Genomic DNA, 15,564 nt, shown 5'->3' with positions numbered 1-15,564 from the left:
GATAAAACTGTAGGAGCAGAGGTAGCCTCCTGAGCAGGTCTGAGAACTCAGTCTTCCTCCACATTCCCTCCCAGGCTGACCCTACAGACATTTCTTTTTAAATGTGTGAACAGACATTACACTTGACTTTCTAGACTTAATAATTACATTTGCATAAACATTATATTTGAGGTTTTAGAATAAAGAAAATGGTGGGTTGTGTATGGGGGGGGCATGGGGGCACCTGAGAGCAGGTGCAGGAGGCCAGAGCTCTGACTTCCGGGGAGCTGAGAGATGGCTGGCATGGTCCTCTGCACTAGCAGAAAGAACTCACCTGCTGAGTCATCTCCCCGTCCATTTCCACTGTTGAAAGCTTACAGCTTTCTGTATTTTGGAGTAGGATGTTGTAGAATATGGCAGAATAGCTTTTGGCTATCTAATACATGGTAGAGATCCCCCTATAAAAATATGTTTAGTATAGGAATTTATAGTTCTAAAATTAGCGAGAAAAGATGGACACAGCCGTCAGCTTGAGGAGGTAGCTCAGTAGCTCAGTTAGGAAAACATTTACTGCACAAGCCTGAGGGCTGGTGTTTGACCCCAGAACCCATGTAAAGAAGCTGGCTATGGTGGTTGTGAGCTCAACACTGAAGAGGCAGAAAGGTGAATCGCTGGGCCTCACTGGCCACCCAGGCTTGCCTACTTGGTGAGTACCAGGCCTCTGAAAGACCCTGTCCCTAAAAACCAGTGAGTGGATACTGAGAAGAAGCATCCAAAGCCGACCTATGATGTGTGCATATGTTTTCCCACATTTGTGTTCCTGTTGGAGGAGGCTGCTTGGTGGCTTATTCATTTCCTGGCCGCCCAGACCCCCAAAATAATCACACAGAAACCATATTATTTAAAACATTTGATTGGCTCATTAGCTCTAACTTCTTATTGGCTAACTCTAACATATTAATTTAACCCTTTTCTATTAATCTGTATATCACTACAAGGTTGTGACCTACTAGCAAAGTTTCAGCATGTCTATCTCTGGCGGCAGCAGCTCCATGGCATGTCTCTTTCTCCACCTTCCTTTTCCCAGCATTCCTTCTAGTTTTCCCCGCCTACCTAAGTTCTACCCTATCAACAGGCCAAGACAGTTTCTTTATTGATTAATGGTATTCAAGCATGCAAAGGGAAATCCCACATCATGTGCCTACATAGGCATTTACACACACAGACACACACACACAGAGGTATAGAAAGTAAAACAAACAAACAGACCACACAACACAGAAAGTTATTCTTTAAGATATAAAAACAGAAACATTGTCAAATTAATGCAAGGTGAAGACCATTATAGCCTATTTTGTTGATGAATGCAAACTAGGACAGAATGAACGAATGAATGCATCTGGGTGTTGACATGTTTTCCTCTGCTGTTCTCCACAGGGTCTCAGAGGTCTTTGAGCCTATGATTAGATAGATCATTGGCCAGCCAGCCTCCCAGTGCGGGGATTGTTGGCGTGTGCTGCCGTGTGCTGCCGTGGTTGTTTGGCTTCTTGTGTGGATGCTGATGGCCCGCACGCAGGCTCTCCTTTTCCCCAGCATCTCCCCAGCCCCTAGTGAGGAGGTTCTACGAGCTGCACAGCTTTCTCATCCTCCATTGACTGTCGCTTCCTTTTAGAAGTTCTAGTTTCAGGTTTTGATTTTCTAGTGTTTGGGTAGCAGCCATGTTAGGGGCTCTGTGGTCACCCCTTAGGTCCCAGGGCCTGGATTTCACTTTTGCCCCTCATTTCTTGCTCGGTGACTTTGGGTAAGTTTTCAGCTCCAATGTGCCTCAGTGTTTGTCATCTGTAAGAGGGAACCCAGTGCTAATAACTACTCTGATTTCATCTGCAAGATGAAATGAGTACATGTACCTTGAGTACTCGTCAGGTCTTTGGTTATTGTTAGCTGAGTTCCGTTGAGCTCAGGACCTAATGAAGATGGCATTAAGGTTATCCGAGAATGACTGAATGCACCCAATGGGATGAGGACTTGATGGAGTCTGCTGTGGAATTAGTTCAAGTCAAATATTTACAATGATTATGGGAGAAAGTGCAGAGGGATAACCAGGGCAGCCAGTCTGAGGGTGAGCAGAGCAGTTTCCCTGCTTGCCTGGAGCTTGCTGTCTCTCCCACATGCTGCTGATTGACTTGTTTTCTGCCCATGGCTCTCAGGCTCCCTGGTCTCTCCTAAGACAATGCTTTGGGTTTGCTTTTCAAAATTCAGACTTCTAAGAAGGATGATTTCTTTCTTTTGATTTTCTTTCTGTATGTGACTGTGTGGTATGTGCATGTTTGATGGGAACCTGGTGTCAGCACTGAGTTGCAGAACAGCAGTAGTATCAAAGTGCTAGCCATGCCCAGCCATGCAGAGCTCTGGTAGGAGCGCGGCTGGAGAACCTCATCTACGGAGGAGCTGTGTGACAGCAACCAGGAGGACAGTACCTGCATTCCTCATTCCCTTCACCACAACCAGGAGGACAATACCTGCATTCCTCATTGTCTTCACCACAACCAGGAGGACAATACCTGCATTCCTCATTGTCTTCACCACAACCAGGAGGACAATACCTGCATTCCTCATTGTCTTCACCACAACCAGGAGGACAATACCTGCATTCCTCATTGTCTTCACCACAACCAGGAGGACAATACCTGCATTCCTCATTGTCTTCACCACAACCAGGAGGACAGTACCTGCATTCCTCATTGTCTTCACCACAACCAGGAGGACAGTACCTGCATTCCTCATTGTCTTCACCACAACCAGGAGGACAATACCTGCATTCCTCATTGTCTTCACCACAACCAGGAGGACAGTACCTGCATTCCTCATTGTCTTCACCACAACCAGGAGGACAATACCTGCATTCCTCATTGTCTTCACCACAACCAGGAGGACAATACCTGCATTCCTCATTCCCTTCACCATAACCAGGAGGACAATACCTGCATTCCTCATTCCCTTCACCACAACCAGGAGGACAATACCTGCATTCCTCATTCCCTTCACCACAAGCTCTGCCGCTTACTCGAAGCTGAGAGGAGACGAACAGGCTTGATCCTGGAGCAGAGTTGGGTCTGCATTTCAAAGGGGAATGGTTTTTGGTCTTGAGACATTTGCAAGGCTTGCTCCCGAAATGCATGAGGGAAGTACATAGCACTAGTAAAGTGACATGCACAGGATGAGAATGAAGATTATCAGACTACACCTCAGATATTTTTCTGTTCTCTATGAACCTTTTGTTACTCTAGGGAAGCTATATAATGTTAGAGGGTGGAGTCCAGGCATTGGTAGAGCTTGATCAATAGACTTCAATTTTGGAATAAAAAGTCTGGTCTCAGTGGATGGTCCCACATCCATGTACATATGTCACCACTATTTGTTCTCAGGATGCCCACAATAACAGCAACAATTACAGCAACGACAACCGCAGCACCTGACATCGAGATGGGGACACACTGTGAAGTACCAGGGGAGTTTGGATGGTGCTAGTTAGGGAGTAGATAATATCAAAATATATTTATTTATAGTAAATACATATAATTACATTTATACATTTATAAAATGTAGTTTTCAAAGAATAAAAAAAGCCAATGTTAAAACAAATCTGGTTCAAAATCAACAGAGCGTGTCTCCATCTTTGCTGAGCACACGGAGAGGGGTTTTTTGGAGCTGTCCCTGGTTTTGGGTAGCTGAGTTCAAGCAAGGCTAGCTGCTAGGACCAGGTAGCCTGTGGGACTTTCTAAGGCATAGCTTATCTCTAGACAGTGCTTGCTTCTCTTAACTCTAGAAGTGCTTGCTTCTCTTCCTGGGCCGCCTCATCCTCACACATAACCACAAGATGGCGCTCCAATGTCTGTGTTGGAAACTGGGCTGTTTGATGCCGGGCTCCAACACTGCTGGCATCCAGAGTTGCCTTACAGTCTGTGCTAGCAAAGAGGCTGTAATTTTATTCCAAATATGTAAATATCACTGTGTTGTCAAGGACTGATGCTCAGGACCACCGGGGGAGGGAGGAGAGGAGCAGGACAGTTTCTCTCTCTTCTGTTATCTTTGCGTCTGGATTTTATCACACTGTAATATGTATGGGTTTTGATGGGCTCCTAGGCTCTGACTGTGGGGAGGGTGTTTCTTTTCCCATCTGTTCTGAAGCTTGAGGGATTCCTTCAGAGGCTGAAAAGCAATTGCTTGGGTCACATTTGGTCTTTCCCATTGTCTCTGTTCCCTTGATTGACTGTATCCCTCCTTCAGGCTGATACTTGTCTGACAAAACAAGAAAGGCAGTGTCCGGGTCAACCAGGATGGGACATTATGTTTATGTAAGTTACTGGGTAGGACCTCTGAGATGTGAATCTCTGACCTCTGCAAAAGCATTTCAAGATTAGCAGAGCCTTTTAAATTTTGCTGAACTGTAGTAACTTTAGAAGGGAGGACTTAAAGGCCCTGCTTCAACCATCCTAGCCATATGAAGGCCCCAGGATCTGGCTTTCCCCCCCCTTTTTCTTAGCCTTTCTTACTCCCATCATAATGCCAACCAATTCAAACTTTTGTAAGTGCTTAGCTTACCACCCACCATTCTTGCCTTCTGTGACTTGAGCTCTTATTCATTTGCTCCTTATTAGAATTCCATTGGTTAAAGTGACAGAAGTTCAATTCACAGGTTTAATTTAAAAAGTAGTGTGGAGTGGGCAGGGGAGATGGCTCAGTGAGCAAAGGGCTTGCCGCACAAGGGCGAGCACCTGCATCTGGAGCCATAGTGCCTGCATGCAGAACCAGATATCTCAGTGTGCATCTTTAACTCCAGCACTTTATGTGTGGGGCAGACGGATCCTTGGAAAGTGAGTGAAAGACTGTCTTAAACAGCAAACAAGCAAACAAGCAACACCCAAGACCGAATGGATAAAAATAACAAAACAAGAGGAGAGCTGTAGAGGGAGATACTAAGCAGTGGACTGGCTGAGCAGGCACGGTTGTACCGTCAGGCTCCACCTCACGCACGGTACATATACGATACACATAAATAATTATGAAACTGGTGCAACTGTTATTTCCTGGGGCACATGGGTAAGTGAAGGTTCTAGAGTTTGCTTTCAGGAGCAGCAGGATCAGGGCTGCATGTGCTGCTGTTAGCACGTCATTAGACGATCTGATCAGATCGTCTCCACTAGGCTGTATTCTAGGTCACTAGCCAAGCCTCCTAGTCTACTCACCCAGTGACCCAGTGGGGTGAAATTTCCACAGAGAGCTAGGGATTGGGAAGCCCTCCTTTCACTGGTTTTGGTTAGGAGCCCATGGATGAGGCCATCTCGGTACCAGGGGGGTGTCATACTGTCTAGTCTTAGTTATGGTTACCTTGGTGCAGGGGGTGGAGGTGACTTAGACAACAGTGGAGGAGACAGGTACAGGCCGTGGTTTTGTTGTCCTGCAATTTACTAGAAAACTTCAGGCTTTCTAGATTTTTCTGTGTTGTTCTTTTTTCTTCTAGTTTTGTCTTTTACAATAGGACTGATCTACTCTGAGTTGCTTTTGTGGCAGTTGTCAGATCTGTGTACTAGCTCATCTCTTTGGGCACATGGATGCCAAGCTTTCTCCCAGTACTCTTTGCCAGAAAGCTGAGTCTATCTTTCCTCATTACAGTGATTTTCCAACTTTGTCAAAGAGTCTTTCTCTTTCTTTCTTTCTTTCTTTCTTTCTTTCTTTCTTTCTTTCTTTCTTTCTTTCTTCCTTCCTCCCTCCCTCCCTCCCTCCCTCCCTCCCCCCCCCCTCTCTCTCTCTCTCTTTCTTTCTTTCTTTCTTTCTTTCTTTCTTTCTTTCTTCCTTCCTTCCTCCCTCCCTCCCTCCCTCCCTCCCTCCCTCCCTCCCTCCCCCCCCCTCTCTCTCTCTCTTTCTTTCTTTCTTTCTTTCTTTCTTTCTTTCTTTCTTTCTTTCTTTCTTTCTTTTAGACAGGGTCTTGCTATAAAGCTTAGGCTGGCATGAAACTTACTGTGTAGTCCAGGGTGGCCTTGAACTTGTAATCTTCCAATCCTCTCACCTCTGCCTCCTGACTAATAGGATTCCAAGTGTGTACTGTCATGCCTGGCAATCGGTTGACTTTTGCTGTGAAATGATCTTTCTGTATGCTGTGAATATGTATTTTTCCTACTGGCTAATATTAAGTTTCTGTGTGGTTATTTTGAGACTGGGAGAATGGAAAACAAAACTATGCCACCTCCATTTATAAATGGTGTCCAACGTGTGGCATGGATCCACATAAGACCTAAAAAAGCTTTAAAAAGGTTCTAGATGTACAAAAATGGAGCCAAGAGCAGCTTGATAGTTCCCATCTCTCACTGTGGGCTGTGGTACAGAACTGTGTCCTCTGGCTGTGGTGGGCACAAGCTGCAGCATGCTGTACTCCCACAGTCTCTAATGGCTGCAGTACAAAGAGGCACCTCCCAGTAACTGCATGCAGGCATAAATGCATGGCTTAAAAGCACAGCCAGGCAAGGCATGGCGAGTTCCTGCAGCCTCTTACAGGAGTCATAGTAAAGAGACTTCTCTCAGCTGCTGCCTATGGGCTTGAGAACACAGCTGTGTGCTGCATGGTGATTTAAGGGTTTGCTTATACAGACCAAAAGGGTTAGATATCCACAAAATGGACAGATTCAGACAGAAGGACCTCTAAATGGGTTGCAGCATATTTAAAATACATATATGTAGTTTGGGAGAGGGAAGAGAAAGTAGAAGCGGTCAAAGATTAAAAAGGATTTAAAAATAATAAAATCCTTTAAAAGAACAAAGAGGGAACTTCTACAACTCATAAACACTTTCAGTAATGTAGCAGGATACAAGATTAACTAAAAAAATCAGTAGCTCTCTTGTACACAGATGATAAAAGGCTGAGAAAGAAATCAGAGAAACATCACCCTTCACAATAGCCACAAATAGCATAAAATATCTCCGAGTAACTCTAACCAAACAAGTAGAAGACTTGTATGACAAGAACTTTAAATCTTTGAAGAAAGAACTTGAAGAAGAAACAAGAAAGTGGAAAGATCTCCCATGCTCTTTGGTAGGTAGAATTAACATAGTAAAAATGGCAGTCTTACCAAAAGCAATCTACAGATTCAATGCAATGCCCATCAAAATCTCAGCAATATTCTTCACAGACCTTGAAAGAACAGCACTCAACTTCATATGGAAAAAAAAAATCAGGATAGCCAAAACAATTCTGTACAATAAAAGAACTTCTGGGGGCATCACAATTCCTGACTTCAAAATCTACTACAGAGCTACAGTACTGAAAACAGCCTAGTATTGGCATAAGAACAGACAGGAAGACCAATGGAACTGAATCAAAGACCCAGATATTAATCCACACACCTTCAAACACCTGATTTTTGACAAAGAAGCAAAAAAAAATCAAATGGAAAAGAGAAAGCATATTTAACAAATGGTGCTGGAAAATACTCAGAGTCTGGATTATGTATTTTATTATTGTTTTCTTTGGATATTTTGAATTTTGATCAGCCTATATATTTTAAAAATGTTCCTTTAGGAACGAAAGGTTTTGCTTTTGTTTCCACAAGAAACAAGAGGCTAGGGAGTCTCTCCAGGTTAATATGGTTTGATTGAGGAAGATCCCCCCCACAACCGAAAAGTCTCTAATGGGAACAGATAGCCCAAATGATCCAACGTTTCAGAGCACCTCTGTTGCAGTTTCCTCTGAGTTATATGTCCAGAACAGCTTCAAATTTGCAGCCACAAAATGCCCCCATTAGGACTTGACCATAATTTTAAATATTCTCAGGGTCCCTCAAAGACCACCAGTGCCAACCAATCAGCAGAAAGTAGTTTAGAAAACTATGTCCAAATTCTCAAAATATTGTTTATGAATGTGTGTTTTCATTTAAGGGGGTTGGTTATAAATTATTATTGGTTATAGTCAATCTCTTTAGAGAAGAAGAAATGGGGATATGCTATAGAAATGATAAAAAGGGTAGAGTATTATAATGGAAAAAAGAAGTAGATTATTGAAGCTACTTTAATCTGAAAAACAACTGTTGTTCTCAAAATATTTTACATTGGTACAGATTTTGGTTTATTTATATAACTCTAAGGTTAACTTTGTTATACTTTATGTATATTTTATTCTTGTTTAAGGTATTATATTTATACAGTTCAATTTAAAGTATAAAGTATAATTAAAAAGACAAAATTACAGAAATACAGTTAGTCTTCTATAATAGTCAACCTTATAGTCATATTAGTTAAGTTTTCTAGATATACAAAGATAAATTTCAGATAAGTATTTATCTTCAAACATTTCAAAGACCTACAGAATATGACATTTAAAATGGTTTAATAACTTAGACATTTTATGACAGTGAGACATGTCTGCTCCTGACAGCACCAATGTACTCCAGAGAAGATGATGAGCATCAAAAAACCTCTGTATGGAGTTTATTTTCTTTATAGCAAAAACTAGCCATGTGGGCAAAGAAACTGCCCTTGCTTCAATTGCTGGCAGTTATTGTTCAAATTAGACAAGGACACAAAGAAAAGTGACTGCCAACGTTATCTAAGACAAGGTAGGACACTCCTTCAAAATTCCCTGCTTCACAAAAAAAGTCTATCAGATATACTGGGCCTGTAGGCCAAAGATAGATGCCCCAGTGTTACAGAGGAACCTTGGGTGACTGTCTAGGCAGACAGCTATTTCTGTCATTTCTTACATTTTTGGAAGTTGCTTGCCTTCATTTCCTGCTTACTCAGGTAATAATATCATTTTCTTCTTGGGTCTTTGATAGAGTTGAAGAGTAGATAGTTGTAATTATAGTTTTTCTTAGTTATGATAAAAGGTAAATTATATATAAAACTTTAAGCTCACCAATATAGGATAGATAATGAAATATTTTCTTTAATTTTGTCAAATATAAAAGGCTTGATATTGTAATTGTAATTCTTATTTGATAACACTTTTGTTGTATGTAATTATGTTAAAACTAAAACCTTTTTTGATTAGATAGAAAGGGGGAAATGCTGTGTGATGATCTTTATGTATGCTGTGAATAATAAAATAGCTTATTTGACCTACAGCAAGGCAGGATGGAGACAGGTGGAAAAGCCAAACTGAAAATACAGGGAAAGGAGAGGATGGAATCTGGGGAGAAAACAGCGGTTCGCTCGAGCAGCAATATGTAAAGCCATGGGCCACGTGCCAATACATAGATTAATAGAAATGGGTTAAGCTGTAAAAACTAGTTAGTAATAAACCTGAGTCAATAGGTCATACAGTTTGTAATTAATATAAGTTTTTGTGTCATTATTTTGGGATATTTTGAGACTGGGCTGCTGGGAAATGAAAGCACCATCTGTGTTTACAGGTTTTATTTATGTAGTCCTGGGTGAGAGATTTTCTAGACTGTTTTAATTGAGGCACAAAGGTTTGCCCTAATTCCCTGACTGAACAAAAAGGAGGAAGGTTCTGTTTTAGTTACTCTTTCTTAAAGTGATATTTTAGTTATGTTTTATAAATAAAGCTTGCCAGAAGATCGGAAGGTAAAACCAAGTCACTAGATGCCAAGGAGTGGTGTCACACTCCTTTAATCCTGGTTGAAAGCCTAGGACTGAAGGGGTCATGCAAAGAAATTGAGACTTGGTCTCATGAGGAGAGCCTATGAGAGACTATTGGTGAAAGTGCAGCACAGATGGATTAAAAGGTCCCAGTGTTTTGGAGAGGCCAATGCCATGGGCTGACCATCAAGAGCAGCAGCAGCAGTGGCATGGAGCCTAGAAGACGAGCTGTGTGTCCTGCAGACGACAGAGTCAGAAGTGAGCCAAGCCCTTTGGAGGAGTCCAGAAGATCACGGGTGGATTGCAGACATTAAATGGTTTGGGTTTTGTAAGTACACAAAATGTTAGTGATGCCAGAGTCTTGGGATACTTGCTGAAGAGAGCTGCTAACAAGGAATAGAAAAGCCCAAGAAAAAGAAGGGCATTGCAGTCAAAAAAAGTTGAATGTAATTGAAGATATGGAGAGCATTTTGACATCAGACACAGAGATGAAGAGTTTGGAGTTTGCCCGCCTAGTTTTTGGTCTTGCTTTGTTCCAGAATTTCCTTGCTATGCTTTCTTCCTTGCATTTTGGAATGGTAATGTATACCCCATGCCATTATATGTTGTAAGTATGTGATCTACTTTTTGATTTCACTTTACAGGGAATTGTAGTTAAGAGATTATATGAATCTCAGAAGAGGCTTTGAACTTTGGACTTTTAAACATTGTTGAGACTGTGATAGACTATGGGGAATTTTGAAATTTAACTAAATGCATTTTGCATTATGATATCGTTAAAGGTTTATAGGGGCCAGGGAGTGGAATGTAGTAATTTGGCCCCTCTAAACTCATAGGGAGTGGAATGTGGTAGTTTGAATGTATTTGCCCCCTCTAAACTCATAGGGAGTGGGATGTGGTAGTTTGAATGTATTTGGCCCCTCTAAACTCATAGGAGTGGAATGTGGTAGTTTGAGTGTATTTGGCCCCTCTAAACTCATAGGAGTGGAATGTGGTAGTTTGAGTGTATTTGGCCCCTCTAAACTCATAGGAGTGGAATGTGGTAGTTTGAGTGTATTTGGCCCCTCTAAACTCATAGGAGTGGAATGTGGTAGTTTGAATGTATTTGGCCCCTCTAAACTCATAGGAGTGGAATGTGGTAGTTTGAGTGTATTTGGCCCCTCTAAACTCATAGGTGTGGCACTAGTGGGAGGTGTTGCCTTGTTGAAGGAAGTGTGGTCTTGTTGGAGGAAACTATATGACACAGGCCTTTAATTCAGACCTTGAGGTTGGAGGGGACTTCTCTAATCTGGGCCACACCTTCTGCTGGAAGTGTCACTGTTGGGTGGACTTTGAGGTCTTTTTCTCAAGCTTTACTCCATGTGATAGTCAGTCTGTCTCCTGAAGCCTTCTGGTCAAGGTGTAGCCAGTATCATGTCTGACTGTATTCTGACATGCTCCCTGCCATGAACCTTTGAAACTATAAGCTATCACTTCAATTATATGTTTTCTTTGTAAGAAAAAAATGCTGTGGGATAATGCTCTTGTACACTTGTAAAGATTTATCACTCATATTAGTTTAATAAAACACTGATTAGCCAGTAGTCAGGCAGGAAGTATAGGTGGGATGACCAGACTAAGAGAATTCTGGGAAGTGGAAAGGCAGAGACATAGTCACCAGCCAGATGCAGAGGAAGCAAGAAGAGAATTCCTCACTGAGAAAAGATACCACGCCATGTGGCTAAACATAGATAAGAATTATGGGTTAATTTAAGTTGTTAAAGCTAGTTAATAATAAGCCTGAGCTAATAGGCCAAATAGTTCATAATTAGTATAAGCCTCTGTGTGTTTCTTTGGGACTGAACAGCTGGGGGACTGGGACACAAGCTTCCATCTACACTCTTTGTTGCTGTGATAAAATATTCTAGCAAAAATACCTTAAGAGAAAAGGGGTTTCTGGCTCACAGACAGTGGCTACAGTCCATCACCATAGAGAAGTCGGGGGAGAGGTGTTTCTGGTTCACAGATGGTGGCTGCAGTCAGTCACCATAGAGAAGCCAAAGGGGGTGGGGTGGTGTTTCTGACTTGCAGATGGTGGCTGCAGTCAGTCACCATAGAGAAGTCAGAGCAGCAGGCACCTGAGGCCGCTGCTACTGCTGCTCTAAAGAATCAGATCACAATGGCTGTTTACCAGCAACTGCCTTTCTCCTTCATCTGCAAACAAGGAATACCTGAGCCAATGGCTGCTGTTACCTGCATTAAGGGTGCCTGTCATTCCATTTCACTTAATCTAAACTAGAAACTCCCTCCCATGTGTGCCCAGAGACTTGCCTCATGGTCATCCAAGACCCTGCCAATTTGCAAGCAAACTAACCATCATAGGAACTGACCATTCGTCTCTTTCTGTGTTCAGACTGTGGATGCTGCTTCAAACTTACCCACCATGATGGGATGACTGTGCCCTCTACCGTGAGCCCAAACAAACCATTCTCCCTTAAGTTGCTATTGACAGGTGTTTTGTTGCAAGAAGTAACTAATATGCTGTTGCTTTGATAGAGTCAGATAAAGTTGGCGTTGTGGTTATTTATGGCAATATTTCCTTTAAAAAACATTAAAGACACTGAAGAGAAGTTAATAACAGCAGCCGTATCAGCAGCAAGAGCCATGGTATTATATGGCAAAGCTCATATAGCTGACTCTGAAGCTCACACCTGAAGTCCTGAACCCAAGTTCGAAGTTTTCCCCAGCAAACTGAATGTGGAATGTGTCTATGATCACGAGAAACCAAGAGGAGGCACAGAATTGACTTACAAATAGGGTGGTAAGTTGTTGGGGAATATTAATTTAAGGTGTGTGACTTTTGTTTATGCTGCATTTGTTTAACTCTGTGAAGCTGTGTTACTGTGCCTGTCTAAAACACCTGATGGTCCTAATAAAGAACTGAACAGCCAATCAGGAGGTAGCAGCATGAATAGGAGGAGCTGGCAGGCAGAGAGTATAACTAGAAGGAGGAATCTGGAAGGGAAGAAGAAGGAGCAAGAAAAAGGAGAGGAGGATGCAAGGGGGCAGCCACCCAGCCAGCCATGGGGTGAGAGCGGAGCAAAGATGTGCAGAAGGAAGAAAAGGAAGAAGGTAGCGGGGATAATTTAAGTTAAGAAAAACTGGCAAGAAACAAGCCAAGCTAAGGCTGGGCTTGGCATTCATAACTAAGAATAAGCCTCCTTGTGTGATTTATTTGGGATCTGGGTGGTGAGCCCCCCAAAAGAGCAAAAAACATCACACAACAGTAAGGTGTTGGGGACATTGAACGTCGAACACAGAACACAGGGCAACCGACAGGGCAGCAGAGAGGAGATGGCTGGGTTTAGAGTCTAGTGGAGGGAGAGCAGTGGACAGTACAGGTGCTGATGAACTTCACAGAACTCCCATTTTGATATGAAGGTTGTTTGAGGAAGTAGCACCTCCTTCTATTCCTTCTTCCATGAGCAGGGTTTGGGAAGAGCTAGTTTCCTGTTTAAAGCCTGAAGAACTCCCAATCCCCTTCGCCCAGGATGAAGGACAAGCTGACAACGATGACAACTTGATTTCCCCTTTGTTCCTGTTTCCTGGAGTGTGACATTTGGCACCTTTGTCCAACACTGAATTTGCCTGTCACTTTGGGTGTTGCAGACAATTTTGTAAAAGCTCTCAACAAGCTTGCTGACTGAGGGCATGAATGATGGGGCAAAGCTGGAATTCCCCGAGAGAGAGATGAAGGTGAACAAAACCTGTCTCAGAAAAGTCAAGAGAGTAACATCTTTGAACAAAGACAACATTATATTCAAGACACAGGCTCCATTGCAAGAGACAGGACCTTACATTTTAATTTTTAGAATTTTTAAAAACAGAAAGCTTGAATAGGCATTTATTCACAGAAGATACACAAGTGGCGATACATAAGTGAACTGATACTCAGGATCTTCCGAGTGAAATAACACAGGAGACATGTACTACCTTATATCTGCTGAAAGGACTATACTCGAAGGCTAAAAGTAGGGGTAGGACATGTGTTGGTAAAGGTGAGGAGAATTGGGGCCCTCATGTGTTGCTGGTAAGAATGTAAATGGGGCAGATGCTGTGGGAGGCAGAGCAGAAGTTCCTTACACAATGAAATGTGGAGGTGCCTTATAAGCAGCTGCAGTCTTAAGGAGAAGCCAAGAATTTGGAAACAGGGATGCAAATAGTTACTTATACACCAGTGTTTATTACAGCATTATTTAAAGTGATTGCGGAGGTTTGAATAAAAATGGACCCATAGGCTCATAGGGGTGGCACTAAGAAAGTGAGGTCTTGTTGGAGGAAGTGTGTCTCTTGGGGTGGGCTTTGAGATTTCAAGTGCTCAAGCCAGGCCCAGTATCTCTTTCTTCCTGCTGCCTGCTGATCTAGATGTAGAACTCTCAGCTCCTTCTCTAGCACCATGTTTGCTGCATGCCTTCATGTTTCCCCCACGATGATTATGCACTAAACCTCTGAACTGTTTTAAGCCCCAATTAAATGCTTCCATTTTAAAGAGTTGCTATGGACGTGGCATCTCTTCATCATCTCTAAAACAGAAACCTAACTAAGAGAGCAGTCAAAGAATGGGATGAATCCACGTGCTCACTGACAGGTGCATGGATGGACAATCCGAACTGTGTATTTGTGGGGTGTTGTCAAGCCATAAACAGGGGGAGCAACATGGATGTACTGGAGAGCGTTATACTAAGGGAAATGAGCCAACAAAAGGACATGTGTCACGTGTACAAGATATCCAGAAAAGGCCACTCTGTCGCTATGAGTAGACACTCCCACAGGCTGAGGGAGAGGGGGAGGAAGACTGAATGCTTAGGTCCCTTCACAGTAGATAAAAGTGGAAAGAGTGTTGATAATATACATATTATAAATGGAATTAATAAAGGTTAAATAGCAAGTACAGACAGGAGTACAGAATTATATTAAGTACCCATAGGTATAATTACCAAATACATTTTTATCACATGACATCGTAAATAAAATATTAAAACATGGCTGATAAAGTTTCTCTCCAGTCAGCAACAAGACTTGCACTCTACTTTTTTTTAACATTCCATTTTTATGAATGAATACAAGTATCCTCATATGAACAAGAATTCTGAGTCCTCATCCAAGGAACTATTAAAAATACTAACAAAAAATCCTTCCTTTCTGAACATTATATAGTGAAAAAATAGGATTATATATCTTAGTTCACCAATCCATCCTAGCATAAAAGATATGTCAGCCAGCAATAGCCAGTCTGACATTATTTTTTTCTTTGACCTGAATGAGTCCCTTGCTCAATTATTTTTTTCTTGATTTTTATTGAGCTCTAATTTTTTCTCTGTTCCTCTCCCCGCCTCTCCCCTCCCCTTCAACCCTCTCCCATGATCCCCATGCTCCCAATTTACTCATATCTTTTCTTTTTCTACTTCCCATGCAGATTAGAACTATGTTTGTCTCTCTTAGTGTCCTCATTGTTGTCTAAGTTCTCTGGGATTATGGTTTGTAGGCTGGTTTTCTTTGCTTTATGTTTAAAAACCACTTATGAGTGAGTACATGTGATAATTGTCTTTCTGTGTTTGGGTTACCTCACTCAAAATAATGTTTTCTAGCTCCATCCATTTTTCTAAAAACTTCAAGATGTCATTATATTTTTCCATACTATAATGGAGTCTGTGTAGTACTCCACTGTGTAAATGGACCACATTTTCCTTATCCATTTTTTGGTCGAGGGGCATTTAGGTTGTTTCCAGGTTCTGGCTATGACAACCAAAGCTGCTATGAACATAGTTGAGCACATGTCCTTGTGGCACAATTGAGCATTCTTTGGATATATACCCACAAGTGGTATTACTGGGTCTTGAGGAAGGTTGTTTCCTAATTTTCTGAGAAATCACCACACTGACATCCAAAGGGGTTGTACCAGCTTGCATTCCCACAAGCAATGCAGAAGTGTTCCCTTTTCCCCACAACCTCTTC

Source organism: Myodes glareolus, chromosome 9 (assembly GCF_982192425.1).
Source record: "Myodes glareolus chromosome 9, mMyoGla1.1, whole genome shotgun sequence".
Lineage (NCBI taxonomy): Eukaryota > Metazoa > Chordata > Mammalia > Rodentia > Cricetidae > Myodes > Myodes glareolus.
The sequence above is the reverse complement of the archived record's forward strand: the minus strand, read 5'-3'. Positions refer to the sequence as shown.